Source organism: Vulpes lagopus, chromosome 8 (assembly GCF_018345385.1).
Source record: "Vulpes lagopus strain Blue_001 chromosome 8, ASM1834538v1, whole genome shotgun sequence".
NCBI lineage: Eukaryota > Metazoa > Chordata > Mammalia > Carnivora > Canidae > Vulpes > Vulpes lagopus.
This window is the reverse complement of record NC_054831.1, coordinates 43,082,361-43,098,176: the sequence shown is the minus strand read 5'-3', so window position 1 is coordinate 43,098,176 and position 15,816 is coordinate 43,082,361. Positions and strand designations below refer to the sequence as shown.

General features: G+C 38.0%; 1 protein-coding gene across 2 annotated transcripts in view; it reads right to left on the bottom strand.

Annotated features, from left to right (window-relative positions):
- FRY (FRY microtubule binding protein) overlaps positions 1-15,816 on the bottom strand; it is a 434,668-nt gene that overhangs the window by 335,486 nt on the left and 83,366 nt on the right. The window contains exon 2 of one of the 2 annotated variants that reach the window (XM_041766014.1): positions 1,743-1,915. The exons of the other annotated variant lie outside the window; for it this stretch is intronic. The gene's annotated coding sequence lies outside the window, so the exon portion shown is untranslated. The remainder of the gene's footprint in view (positions 1-1,742; positions 1,916-15,816) is intronic. 2 annotated transcript variants of the gene reach the window in all.

Genomic DNA, 15,816 nt, shown 5'->3' with positions numbered 1-15,816 from the left:
AATGGAGGCAGAAACTAAGAACTGACCTGAAGGCCACGGGGTCAGTGGGGTGGCTCAGAGAACAGACAGCCACTGGGGACACAGACTAGACTAGAACTCAGCTCCCTTATGTGTAGTGCCCTTTTCAGAACGCTACTCTGTTGTGAATCATGACAATTCGAGATCTCAGAAAGGATAACTTGTGTGAGGTCCAAGGTAAGAGGTCTTACCACAGTTGCAGCTATAACTGACAGCCCAGAATGAGATGACCTTACAGAAAGAGAAGACACATGGGAATCATTGCAAAAGGAGGTGAGGTGCCCTGGGAAAGAAGGAGAAGCCTTCAAGAAGTATGGGGCTGGGCTAGTGGTAATAGAGGAAGGCAGTGTGCATCATAACGTAAATGGATGTGGGTGATGTTAAATCAAAGAATGAAGGAAGGGAGAAAAAAAGCTGAAGGTGAAGAAAAGCTCTGGGAGAATGTTCCTGAAGAAGTGCTAGCAAACCAACTCAACACAAAGTGCTCTCTGCCATGCTGCTTCAGGATAATAAGGCCTGCCTGGGTTCTTTGTTGCCTTCAGATCAAAGAGAACAGGCAGAAAGTAGCTGTTTTTCTAGACACATCAGACACTTCAGTGCTCCTCCTTACAGCATCTTTCACACTGTCCCTTCCTTTGCACTACAACACACTCACAAACTTGCGCCTCTGACCCATTCTAGTCTGGGCTTCTCTTTTTTTCTGCAGCAGAGAAAAAAGATGAAGAGCCCCATCGCTGAACCAAGAAGAAATTCATGAAAACAAGAGCTTCCTTAGGAAATGTAATTTTCAACTTGTGGCCTTGAGTCCCCATACTAAATCATCTCCTAGCTATTTCTTCAAGCAGGATCATGACTCAGCTGATCGGCAAGTCAAATCCATTTTTATGAAGTAAAACCTGATTGAATTATTTTTTCATTTTCTATCATCAGAGGGTTGGTCCTTGGCAGTTGGGTCTAATCTATCCTCCGTAAAGACTCCAATAAATCAATCACAACAAAAAGGCCACTACTGGTTTCTCCAGGAAAGTCCAATGCAAATAGGACTGAAATCCAGTCGACTACATGATTCTCAGGGATCACTCTCCAGTGATACCTCAGTCAGGGGTCACTGTGATAGGCATCTCATCTGGTCTACACATCTGTAATATCCAGGCATGGACACCTGAAGCAGACATCAGAGTCCCTTAATCAAGCCTGAAATCCATGGGTCTTCTGTGCAGTACTACAGTTCACCATCCACATTGTTTAATTGAGCCCTTTACTACAAATGGTTTTAGGCTCTGATGCAAGACAGGAATTTGAAGCATGCATTTGAGTATTTAATGGTGTTAATTTCTGGTGCACACAAACATCAGCCTCACTCAACAATCCAATAATCTTGCAAAATAAAGAAAATACGCCAGAGAATGAAATGCAGCATGGAATTCTTCCAGATTGCAAGCAAAGCAGTTCCTTGATCCGGCCGCAACTGACAAGTAATAAAATAGCTGCCAACCTACAGATCCTTGAAGATGTTACAATAAACAAAGGAAAGAAAAGGAAGAAGATGAGGGTGCTTTCAGATTGAGGAAATCACTTTTATTTTTTACATTCAAACATATTTATCTGGCTACTTTAAGATCTCAAATGTCCCAAGTTAATTTTAAATATAACACATCTGATCATAACAAATGAAATACAGTCCTTTTTTTCTACTGGCAGGCATAAACTTCAACAATTCCTACCTGGAAATATGGACGGTCTCTTTTTCGGGCGCCTCAGGTGAATAGGTTCCAAATTTTTCAAGTTTCTTTGAAGTCTTCCTCTAATGTCATTTCCTATGAGTAGTTCAGGTGGCAGACTACTCCGTCTTGATGATTTATAATCATTTTGAGACGAATTTAGTTTGTTCTTCGTTCTGGAATATAAATTGCTGTCATCAACTGCCATCGTAGGAGATACATTCGAGACTCTTAACAAAAATCCAAAAAGCCAAACCCCAAGCCTGCAGCAGTCCCTGCCGCCTCAGCCCCAGATTCAGATGTTCTCTTGTTTTACCCTGCACTTGTTTGGGAAGCTTAGCAAGTTGAAGGCGTGGATGTGAACAGGTGTAGAATTACTAAGTAGCCCCTCCTTTCAACAGTTAATAGCACAGGGGAGGAGAGATCCAAAAAATCATTAGGTGCAGAAGAGCGGGGAATTTGAGCAGACGTCGGCACACCAGTGCATGCTCCTGTAGATAGATGGTCATAAAAAGTGGTGTGAAGGTGGCTGTGTGGAATTTCTGTTGGTGCAATGCCATAAAGTAAACATGACTTATTACTTAAAAATAACTACCCATGCAGATCACAAGTCTTATTTTTCTTACTGCTTCTCAAACTCTTACAGATTTTTTTTTTTAAGTTTTGGGAAAACATTTTTACATTCTCTCGTACCCTTTTGTTTCGAACCACATACACAGAACAAACATCCGTCTTTATGAAATTCCTTGTTTGGCAGGCGGCCAAGTGGAAGTTGGCTGCAACAAGGAGATGAGAGATGGTTGGTGATGATCAGGAAGGAACCCGCTGTGGGTGTGTATGGAGCAGAGCAGCAGTGCCGGGAACCCAGCACTGCTCCCCGACCCGCCCTTCCATCCTGTGCTCTACCTGGCAGATGGCTTCTTTAAAAGTTCTGCAGTCTGGCTGCAAAGTCAGAGGTCTAGCAAACAAACTATGACTGTAGAAGTGATGACGGCCTCCACTCATCAAATAAAAAGTAAATGTTATCCTTGCATGTCTCTGCCTTGCTTTCAACTAAAATGGTCAGCTGGTTTGGTGGTCTGAGAAAAACCAGCATTTGCTAGATTCCAGCTTGACCTCTTACATATTTTCTTTCTATCTCTTCTGGAATTTGCTTTTTTGCGACCTTTGTTCCTTTCCCCCTTGCTCCATTTATGTGGAAATGTTCTGCACTCTTTTCTTTAATTGACTGTGGAGAAATCATAACTTTCTGATTTATCCTTTCCAGCCATGCTCCAGGGCTGTGTCCTCTATGTCATCTATCTCCCCCGTGGTCCCTCACTACCCCCTCCCACATACACATCTCTCTTCTGTTCTGTCTGGCTGCATGGGGGTCAAAAGATAAAGAAGATAAGATCTTCCTTTTCACTTCCCAGGGCTAGGAATCAGTAGATTCATAACATTATAGAGGATTTCAGGGTTGTTTTTTCTTTGGTTTCCTAGATGCCAAGTAGGTTTTACTATGTGTTAGAATTCGGATTTTGGGTGTCTTTACCTAGTTAAGGATACACCTCCATACTAAGAGAAGTTTCTCTCTCTACTTATGCCCTTTTGACAACAGGTCTTCAAACCACAACAGACTTTCTGAAGAGAAAAGCATTTTTTTTTTAAACAGTGATGTCCAGACCAGGGGTGCCATTATAATCCAGCAATTATACATATAATTATAACCTGGCAATTGTATTTACATATTAGATTATCAGGTTATTTTACTAATTCTCAGAAACACCTATACTACTTGCCTCACAGTACTTAGAACTACTTTATCAGGCTGAAATGTATCATTAACTTCAAAACAATGAGTGGTTTGTACAAAACTATGTTTAAATGCCCATGAGACTGCTTGAATCTCCCTCAGCTTAATGGAACTACACTTTTTTTTTCCCCTAGGGAAGAAGTAAAAGGTATTTTTAAACTTTGAGATAATGATTTAATAAAAAAACAAAACAAAACAAAACAAAACAAAAAAAACATTTTCCAAAGCCTCAAGACCAGCATTTCAGTTTCAAATACACAGCAAGGTAGAGTCTCAGGGCACAAATATTGGATAGTAACAGGGAGAAATACAGCAATAGACAAGCAGCAGTTTGAGCTCTTTAGCGACTATTCTTTCCTAACTTCCTGCTATTAAAATTTTTAGCTCTTCAGTGACTACTCTTTCCTAATTTGTGGTATTATCATGAGCCTAACGAAGAGCGCATGTGAGGTGAAATGGAGTCTCTGAGAAAGGGTGTTATTGCACACAGCGCGCAACAGGTACAGCTGCATGGTGTGCACATATAATTTTGCCTTTGTCTTTAAGGGGCTGGCTGGAAGCATAGAGTTAAGTACAGACGCATCTGAAATGCAGTATAATAATAGCTGTCCTTTATTGCATGCTAGTACCAGCGAGGTTCTTTGCTTAAGCCTTCGATATACATTATCTCATTGATTTTTCTTGATCACCCTGTGATGAGTGAACTGAGGCACTGAATCAAATGTCTAGGAATTGGGGAAGCTAAGACTTCATTAAGCATAGGTTTTATCTGACTCCAATGCTTCTGTTCGAGTCCGTGCTTTACATTGCAAAATCATGCGGCTTTATTAAATGTTATCTGAAATCTAAAAGGAATTGGAAAGTCTTTTCTCTATCTTCCTAAAATAATTCTTGGTTTTAAGCAGATTCCTTTTGCATCAACTATATGACTGAGGAGTGGTCCAATTGGCCTACCCTGGCTTAGCCCTCATAATTGGCTGTCAGTAGGTCTGTAAGGTTTATGAGATAAAAAGTCAGAAGGAGCAGAAGAATTCTGAGTTTTGCTTTAATAATAAAGTACGCATATTCCGGCTTTTCAAATTATAATGCACTTAATTAAAGTATTGTATTTTTCTGAGATTTAAGTTATAATTAGGGAAAAAACCCCTACCTTATGATAGAGGTATCCCTAATCCCCTGATTCTCTAAAAATTAAATGATATAAGAGGGGGCTGGAGCGTTCCTGACATGTTCAAATTAATCCCTTTCCTGCCCAACTCGTTCTCCCCTTATGGGGAATATAAACAGATATGATTCTAGTTCCTTCAGTATATTTCCTTCAAGAGAAAAGTGAGAACAGCTTGAATCTGCTATTATTAAAATTTTAGGGCAGTGAAAACAAAGGACAATATTTATTTAAAAGTAGTATTAAATCTGTGAACATGAAAAAAGTAAACTTTCTTTTCAAAATATTTAAATTGGCTGCCAACATGCATATAATCAACCACAGAAAATGTAGTTTGGTTAGGTCTACATGAGAACATTCAGAGATTGTAATGTTAAGTCCACCCCTCCTCTCGCTTTATAGTAATAGTCAAAGGTGGAATTTCTTTTCTTTTTTCTTCTTTTCTTTAAGGCAGCCAAAAAAATGATATTGGGCACTGGGATGAGACGAATCTCAAAATTTATAGCATAATTAAGTAATTTAAAATATATAATATATATTCTCTATTCCTACACTTTGTAATAACATTGTTTTAAAGGTCTCCATTCTCTGGAAAAATCCAGTATATTAATCTTTTTTTAATTATTCTAGTGTCTTATCCTTCCAGAAGTTGTATCTTTTATATTAAATGATGTTTCCATCTCATGAACCTTTTATTCTTTCTGGTAAGGTATTATCTTCCTTGTCTTAGAATGTTCAAATATTCCATTGAAAGACATTTCCTCACTTTGCAGGCATGATTTCCTTGGGAAGTTTGGTAGGTTTTAAATAGTGTTACTGAATTATTTTGCTTTCTGGTGAAGAAGCTGCAGGTTTAGAATTGTGTAATCTTACAACTAACCATCTTTCTCATCATCATCTTCCAAAGAAATGACCCATCAGGAAGATTTTAGGCCTGTTAGGATTCACCAAATCAGTTTCCAAATCTTGATCTGACTCTGCTGTACTGAATATTCTACAAATTTTTCTTATTTTTGAACTTTCATTCAGTTTTTAAACTGAGAGGGCCCATTATCCAGGGGGTTTGCCACCAGTAAAAAATAATTGTACAGCACATAAGAATGATGCATATCACCAAGTCAAGCAACTTCACTGCATCTCTCCAAGAAGTCAGTGGCCACCTCTTTTGTCAACACATCTTTGTGTGGTGTTCATAACAATACCTGAAGTATTATCTAAGGTGTGATTATGCCTGAAGAAATCTTTTCTCAGTTCCTAAAAAATGCTGTGAAGATATTCAATACTTATTTCATTGGTTCTTGATAACACTTAAAACTAATGACCAGCCTTTCCCTCTTAAAATTTCTTGCTCCTTTTGGGTGGTTCAATTAGTTGTGCATCTGACTCTTGATTTCAATTCAGGTCATGATCTCAGGGTCATGGGATCCAGCCCTGTTTCGGGCTCTGCTTTAGGTATGGAGCCTTCTTGAGATACTCTCTCTCTCTCCCTCTCTCCCTTTCTTTCCCCCCTTCTCTCCCTCTCTCTAAAAAATAAGATAAGATAAGATAAGATGATAAGATAAGATAAGATAAGATAAGATAAGATAAAATAAAATAAAATAACATAAAACTGCTCCCTTGGCTTCCACTGCATTATCTCCTATGTCTCAGATCCTTTCTGCTCCGATTCTTCAGGGATTTCTTAAAAGTCTATTTTCTTCCCTTCTTCTCTCAATCCTTCTCTTTGGCAAGCCCATTTAATGAGCATCTATTATGTGTCTGGCACTATGCCAAGTCCAATGGCTGCTCTCAAAAATTTCTCAATCTAGGAAGGAAGCAAAACTATAACAAAACAGTTATTTCAGTACAGAGTGACTACTCTGTGCATAGGTGACATTAAAAAAACTACTCTGTCAACTCTTCCCCGTGGAGAGGGAGATGGGAAGGGAAGGGTTTTCAGAGGAGGAGCGAGGTCACAAAGCAGATGGGGGAAACCTGTACAAAGGCACTAAGATGTGCCATAACCAAATTTCCATAAAACAGCAAATACAGCAGTCCCTTACTCACACCAGTGCATTACACATACAAAAGCACAGACATTAGAAAAACAAGATAGGGCAATGCTAGACAATAGGAGACTGAAGGAAAACCCAAAAGTTAGCATTATTATACATTATTTATTTATTTTTTTTATTATACATTTTTTAAACACCATTACCAATTAGACATATGGAAGACACCTACTTTAACAAAACCTGTATTGAAAAACTGGTCCAACCTTTTCAAACAATTTAGTAATTCCTAACAAAATGTGAAAAGACATTTGAAAAAAAAAAAACTGGCTCCAGTAAGTAGTCCTTCTCCTTAATCATCTTTTTGTACTCCAGAATCTGTGATACAGGGATTTGCTGAAGCAGACTCATACACAAGTTTTTAATGTCATGCAGACTGAATCTTTTTAAATAAGCTCTAGAATCAGTTCTTACTGGGTTGAAATCCAGCTTCATTTATACTTGCATTCCTCCTTGTTCCATTTTGCAAGTCTCAGCAAAATGCCAGTGTAACTGCCTGGCTTTTTCTCAAATTAAGGTAGGGCTTAAGGACACATTATTCTGGGCTTGTTGTGGAGCTCTTTGGTGAGAAGGCACCACATAAACAAATCTCCCTCTCTATACTACTTCCAGACACATCCACATGGTCCATGAGAGGAAGGATGGATGGTCCTTATTCTTATTCTTCTGTTTAAGGGATTTAACTGCAATTTGTATTCATAAAAGAATAAAGCTTTTGAACACTCTTGTCCAAATACTAGGTAGTTTAATCTTAGAAATGTGGTTGCTAAAACAAAGTTGGCAAGTGACTGTTGTAATTGAGATGGCAGGAGGATTAGTGGCGCCCCCATTCTCACCTCTGAAGGCAACTTTCATCTCTGTACCATGATGTCTAAACCCACAACCATCCCAAACTTCGGCATAGTGTTCTAGATCTGTATATTCAACTGCATGCCAAACTTTTCTTGGCGGGAACTCAACATGTACAAAACTGCCCCCCCTCCAGCCTGTAGCTCCTGAGTTTCTGATCTTACTAAAGTGGCATCATCATTTACCCAGGGACTCAAGCTATAAACCCTGGAATTACTCTGCCCATATGATGTCATGTTATCTCTTAAACATCTTTTCATCTGTGTTCTCTTCTGTACTTCTGCTGTCACTACCCAATGGTAGGATTCATTATCTTTTTTTCCTGAGCCATTGCTTCAGAATCCCAACCAGCTTGGCCACTTCTAATCTTAGTTCCTTAAGCACTCCACCTATGATAAAGTCTTTTGACCTTTTATAGCTTGGCAAGCTACTTCTGGGTAGCCCATTTCCCTCTTAAAAATGCCACTAAGAATTGGACAGAAAACCTCTGATGTGCTGACCAGTCTGGTGAATCATAAGACTAATTCTAACGTTGATCCAAACACCATGCATCTTGTAAAGCAACACAGGGTTATTTTAGCTTTTATAGCAGCCATATTTCCTTACTCTCTAATGGTCTGACCAACCCAAATCCCCATATTTCAACACATGCCATGCTATAAAAGAGATCTCACCAATTCTGGACCTAGTCTACTGACTTGCTGAAATGCATCATAGGTCTTTTATGTTGCCTCCATGAGATCTCCTTTGCTGGTTTTGGTTCTTAGATCCAGCCTTTCTTTCTCCCACATGTTTAGAGTTTGGTATTCAAAAATTTCTTTTAACTTTTTTCTTATTCAAATAAGATTCCTTGACCTAAACATCTAAATTTGTAAATTTTGGTTTCAGACAAACAAATCATTGTTCACCAGGACTAAGCTATTTAATGTCCTGCCTGATATCTTGGTTACCTGATCTAAAGAAAGTAATTTTTGCTTATTTCAGTATTGCCTTGTATGCATTAACTAATGATTCATATCCTTAGGTGAAAGATGTTTTATGCAAAATAGATAATAAATAACAGCAAGTAGAAGAATTACATGTATTCACATAAATAACATTACTATTCTAGAAAATGAAATGGTATCATCATTATAATACCACTTTTATAATATTCATCTGATTAGGGGATGGTATTCCTGATGAAGACATTCAGCAAAGTAAAAACAGAAGGAGACTTTGTCAACCTAATCAAGGACATATATAAAAAAATCTATAAATAACATATTTAATGAGGAAAGACTGAATATCCATTTTCAATTTAACATTGTACTGGAGGTCCTATCTAGTGAAATTGGGTAAGAAAAATAAATAAAAGCCATCTAAATTGAAAAGAAAGATGTAAAACTGCATTTGCAGATAAATGAGCATCTATGTAGAAAATAGAATCTACAAAAAAGTTACCAGAAATAATAAGTAAGTTCAGCAGGTTGCAGGATATAAGATAAATGTATTAAAAGCAATTGTATTTCTATATTAGTGATGAAAAAGTGAAAAATAAAATTTAAATAGATAATACCATAAAATATTGATTATTTAGGGGAAAATCTGACAAAAGATGTGACAGACATATACATTAAAAATATATTGCTAAGAGAAATTATAAAAACCTATATAAATGGAGAGATAAATCATATTCATGGGTCAGAATGACTTCATATTACTCAGATATCAATTCTTTCCAAATTAATCTATACATTCAATACAATCACAATCAAAATCCTACCATGCTTTTGTTTTGGTAGAAATTGACAACCTGTAAAAAAAAAAAGCAATTGACTAGCTGATAGGAAGATTCATATGAGAATGTAAAGAATCAAGAATAGTCAAAAGCAACTTTAAAAAAGAAAAAAAAGTCAGAGGATTAATACTACCAATTTCAAAACAATATAAAGCTACAATAGTCAAGAGAATATGACATGAAGATAGAAATATCAGTGGAACAGAACAGGAAGTCTAGATGTAGAGCCACATATAAATGGACAGCTGTCTTTTTGACAAAGATGCAAAGATAATTCAGGGGAGAAAGGACAGTTCTTCAATAAATAGTGATAGAACAATTAGATGCCCATATGCTAAAATAAAAACTTTTATCTCTATCTCATACCATATGCAAAAACTACCTCAAAATGGACCACAGACCTAAACATAAACTCTTATGTCATAAATTTGCTAGAAGAAAACATAGGAGAAAACCACTGATCCTTAAAAAAATTAATAAATCAGACTTCAGCAAAATTAATATCTCTGCTCTCTGAAAGAGACTGTAGAGAGAATGAAAAGATAAGTCATAGGCCAGGAGAAAATATTTGGAAGACATTTATTTGATAAACAACCTGTATCTAGAACATGTGAGGAAAGTTAATAAGTAAACAAACAACTTGGTGCACCTGTGTGCCTCAGTCAGTCAAGTGTCCAGCTCTTGATTTCGGCTCAGATCATGATCTCAGGGTTGTGAGATCCAGCACTGTATCATGCTCTGTGCTCAGCAGGGAGTCTGCTTGGGATTCTCTCTCTCCTTCCCTTTCTGCCCCTCCCCCACTCGTGCACTCACATACATTCTCTCTCTTTAATAAATAATTCTTTTTTAAAAAAAGAAAACAAACAATGCATTTAAAAATGGGCAAAATAGATCAACAGGTACTTCCCCAAAACACAGATGGCAAATAAGTACATGAAAGTGTGTTCTGCATTATCATTTAAAAATGTAAATTAAAGAACGAACTGACATTCTATTGCCTACCTAGTAGAATGGCTAAATTTTAAAAGATTAGCCATATCAGCATTCAGTAGAATTTGGAGAAACTAGAATTTGCATACACTATTGGTAGGAATATAAAATAGTAAAATCATTTTAGAAAAAATTTGGCAGTTTCTAAAAATCTAAACATATACATGTCATATGATCTAGCCATTTCACTCCTAAGTACTTAGCCAAAAGAAATAAAGGCATGTGTTCATACAAGGACTTGTACACTGATATTCATGGTAGTTTACTTCTAATAGCTAAATACTAAAAACAAATGTCCATCAACAAGCAAATGGATAAACCATGGTATATCTATACAATAGAATACTATTTATATATAAAAAAAGATTATGGATGCATGTTGCAACATGGATGAATCTCAAAATAATCATGCTGAGTGAAAGAAGCCAGACCAAAGAGTATGCATACCATATGATTCCATTTGTACGAAATTCTAGGAAATGTAAGCTAATTTATAGTGATACAGAGTAGACTGGTGTTGTCTAGTGATAGGTGTGGAGAGATGGGAAGGAGGGATGACCAGGGGGCACAATAAAATGTTGCAGGGGGTGGATTCACAGGTGTATTTATACATCAAAACTAATCAAACTGTATACTTTAAATATGAGCAATTTTTATATTAATTAAAACTAAAAAAAACTTATTTTTAAAAAAGCAAAGTTATGCCTTCCAACAGTACATTTGACAAGGATTCAGAAATGCTCTGGATTTCAGGTAATAAAGTCAATAAAAGCAACGTTTCTTCTGATTCCATCATCAACATCAGGAGTGAGTAGAAGACACACATGCACCCAAGAATTATGGGAGTCTTTTTCACTTGAGAATTTTTTTATTCTGGCAGCCTGGGTGGCTCAGTGGTTTAGCACCGCCTTCAGCCCAGGGTGTGGTCCTGGAGACCCGGGATCGAGTCCCACGTCGGGCTCCCTGCATGGAGTCTGCTTCTCCCTCTGCTTGTGTCTCTGCCTCTCTCTCTCTCTCTCTCTCTCTCTCTCTCTCTTTCTGTCTCTCATGAATAAATAAATAAAATAAAATAAATTTTATCCTGAATTATGTCTTTAGCTTTTTATTTTATACATGATAAAACTCCTAGAATGCCTGAAAGAATGTCCACGTTGGCTTTCCCAGGTAACATTCACTTTTATAGTGCACAATAAATGTTACAGAGCAAAAGAATGAGTAAATGAGTAAATGAAAAGAGAAGGCATCTCTTAAGAGGAATTTTCCTTACAAGCTACCAAGAAAAACTGTGGAATCTTTTAGGTCAAAGAACGTCATGTTCAGGATAAACATCAGTTATCTTAGCTGGCGTAGGTACAGCCTTCCTAGACACCACAGGGCTGGATGAAATGAGCTGGTCTGAAGCTTCTTTCGTAGTTCCCAATGCTGCTGATCTTCTTCAGACTATCCTATCTGAACCTTTCAGATCTAAGTGGCAGCATGAAACCTTCAATGGCTTTGAAGCTGGATCTAACAGTGCCCTGATTGTTGAGGTGATACCACACATTTAATGAAAAGCATTCTAAACATCCTAGCCATTTTATACACTGAGCTGGCTCAATTCTGTGCAAATTCAGGTATAGTAAATGGCAAAACTTTATAACTTGCAACCGTTTAAATGCCAATTTAGCCTTATATGATGAGTAGTTTTAAAATATCTTAATATCTTGCTTGTTACATACACAAGAGTAAAACAACAGTTTCTCAGAAACTGATACTAAGCAAAAAGCCTGTACAATACAGATTTAGGTATCATAACTAAGAAGACTAATCTAACAGGCAGAGAGCACCATAAAAGTAAATAAAAGGAAGCAGAAAAAATGTTATAGCCTCATCTGTCTAGATAACCACTGTCAACACTTTGGCACATTTGGTTTCAGATTCCAGGCTTTGTCCTGCCATCTACCACTCACCTACGTGCATCCTCAGAGTCTGTTCTCAGTGAACCAAAGGAGCCCATCCAGTGACTATTACCACGTGGCTAGGAGGGGCCAGTGAAGTATTTCCAGAGTCACACCAGTGTGGTGAATGAGTGAGGCTCTCCTGGTGTAAGAAAATGGGACTGCTGTACACAGTGAAAATCCAGGGTGGACATCTCTCTGAAAGGGCAATGGCTACTCAAGCCACAATAGATTGTGTTTGTGGAGGACCGAAGGCTCAGATTTGTATATTCTCTGATTTTTAAAGAGCACTTTGAAACCCTAATTTTTATGTTGAAATATCCTGAGTTGTCAATATTGGCTTCAGGATTTCAAAAAACACTATAAAAGACAAAGAAACAAAACTGTATACCAGTTGAGGCTTCTGGTTGAACCCTCTTCTCTGGGACATATAGTTACTTTCACAGAACTTTTCCAGTCAATGCTGAAACCTATCATTTTAAACAGAGATCTGTGGAAATCCTAGTTTATGCAGGGGGACCCAGGTGAGAAATGTCTAAGAAATTCTGCAATCACCTTCTCTTGGAGCTTCACTGCACAAGGGACCATGCTGAAGGCTCTTGAATCTTGCTGCAAAGAACCAATTCAACTTAATTTTGTTGTGAAATGGCATTTTCTGAACTTACTTGAATACAAACTGTCTTTCCCTTTTTTTTTTCCTATGTGAAAACTACTACCCTTCAGCCCTAATGTCCTACAAAAAAGGTTTGGGAAGTGCTGCTTTAGCAAAAAGCTGTTTGTTATTGGCGACTTTGGACACCGTGGCAGGTCATGGTAGGAAAACCCGGAACAAACTTTATGACATATCTTAAATTCCTCCACGTCTTCCAGGCACCTCCTCCCCTGCAAATAGGGCAGGCCTCAGTGCTCTGTGACCAACACAAAATCAACTCCATTTACCTGTGCTAAAGAAGGTGGACCAGAGAAAAGTAATTTCAAATAATATGTATTCAGCTCAGGAATCCAATACAAGCCAAATAAATCATCTTTGTAATTTATACAGGCAACTAAAGAAATGAATTTTTTCTCTTCCTGCACATACCAACTCCTGAAGAGGGGCAAGCAAAGTCCAAATATAATTTATATTTTTCTACAGACAGTCCTCAATGTAGCCAGAAAGTAACCAAAAGTCAACAATGTTTTCACTAAATAGGTAATTACTCTGTATTTTTCTTGTTGTTGAACAAGTTCTTCTACAAAGGATTAGCTATCATACCAAGTTCATGAAATGTTATGTATTAGGAAGGTCAGTTTTTTTCCACCTAGGATTGCTTGTGGTTTCAGTGTGGTCTTGACACAGATGCAGAAGTCTGACTGGTAATTGAACAAAAGCTATTTTGTGGGTTCTCATTTTTCCACAATCCTCTGAAATTCTCAAAGATGAACCACTACCTCAGCCTGAGCTTTTATATGTCTTTGTTTTTTATCAGGCCTTTCCTTTTACTTACTATTGATCTGAAAGGCTAGGTCTATACCTGTGGCTTTTCTAAGTCCCCTTTTCTACATTGAGAAATAAATAAAATATTTAAGAATTCTGGAAAATTTTAGAGTTTAGGAAAAGCTAGCATGGAATTTTCAGTGTGATTCAGACTTGAAAATAAAATATTTACCAACAGTTAAAAATGTTCATTCCTCTGTCATTCCAGGAGAGGAACCCCAAGATATACAATTTTTTAGATCACTTGATACAAGTGTTCCCAGAACTGTTAGAGTTGTCATTTTAGAGAGCAATATATATCATACTACACAGATATATACATAAAGCTTCTTTTCTCTAGCAAATGTCTACAATGGAACTTCCACTTTGAAACATCCAAATGAAGGTAGCGAATGCCCAGATCTCAATATAAGCAGGATTTTGTAGTTTCATACTTACTAGAGGGAAAAAGAAAGGCTCGGTAAGCAAATATTGTTAGAGTGAGTGGGACGGGGAAGTATTAATGGTGACTTTATTTGATAGAGGCTAGGACAGGTTCTCTTGTGACTTCTTGTGGACATTCTTTTCCCTCCAACCAAACAAGTTAGTCATTTGAATCTTCTCATATCCTGCAGCTGTCAAACACTCTTCCTTGACATGGATTCAAAGCTGTAATTTTCTACATGCACTGCTCTTTTTTTGGAGTAGGGGCGTGGTTTGGGGTTTATGTTATTTTTTCTACATTCCTTAAAAATGTCTCTTCTGATGCAATGCTTCATGAATAATCATTATTTTTCTAATCTGTAGCAGGGGGTGGAGAAGAGTGTGTGAACATGCATATACATTTATGTGTGCATACATCTGTATCTTTAGAAGTCTAACAGGCCGGGATTTTTAGATAGGTATTATTAATTGAGGGATAAAATGTAATTAACTCTGTGTTCTCATTCTCAACAAATGGCTGTATGCTTTTCAGATATTCGTAATTCCCCAATCGCTGCTAGCATCTCAGATTTGGGCTCGTGGGTATTTCCATCTGGATATTTGGGATCACTCAAAACATGACACATCTGGAATTGAAATCAGCATGATCCCTAAATTGCTACCCCCTTCTGCATTTTCTTGACCACTTAAGTTTCTAACTTGGGACTCATTCTAAATGCCCTCCTCTCACCACCACTCTGTGTGTTTACTGTTTACCAAGTGCTGCCAATTTAGACTGCCTTGAATTTATTGTGTCTTCTATTCCTGTCACGCTTGCCCTGGTGCACATCTCCATTAACTCTTGCCTAGATTCTCCAATAGCTTTCTCTCTGACTTTGGTGCTCTGCTGCTCAAACATACCCTAAATGCTGGTGTCCATGGCCCCATCTAAAAGGCAAATGGTGAGGTCATTCTTCTGCTTACATTGTTTTAACGCCTCCCTACATGTGCAGGCAGAAAGGCAATGGTAGATCCATGCCAATGGCTCCCCATGCCCAGCCATTTCTCAGGTAAGTGCCTGAATTCATGGTGCCACCTCCTCCTGGAGTCCTTATCTTATTTTTCTCCTCACCCTTAATTCCTTTCCCTCACTCCCTGCCCTGAACCACCCCCACCCTCTACTCTCAGTTCCCAGGTTCCATTAAGAAAACACTCCTGGCTTTTGCCAGCTGAGTTAATTGTGCCTTGGGGCTCCTACTTCACTCTGTACAACTATCCACCACTGACTTTCCTACACTGTTTTATAATGATCTGTGTATGTATAGTCCCCCTTGCTGGAATAGAACTCATTGCTTACCCATCTCTGTATCCCCAGTGCCGAGCACAGTGATTAGCATACAGTAAGTGCTCAGTAAATGTTTGCTAGGTTGCAGAACTGGAGGCTCATCCTTTTGACTCCACCAGTGGAACCACCAATGCCTTGCCCCGGGCATGTACACATCTACAGAAAGCGGGACTCCTGGGACTCTGAGCAGGGAGCATGTGTATATGAGGACAACTCTGTCTTCTGAGTTCCTGCAACTTCCAAAAGCAGTTTGGGGCTGTAGGAGTTATATTCATATACTTAAACA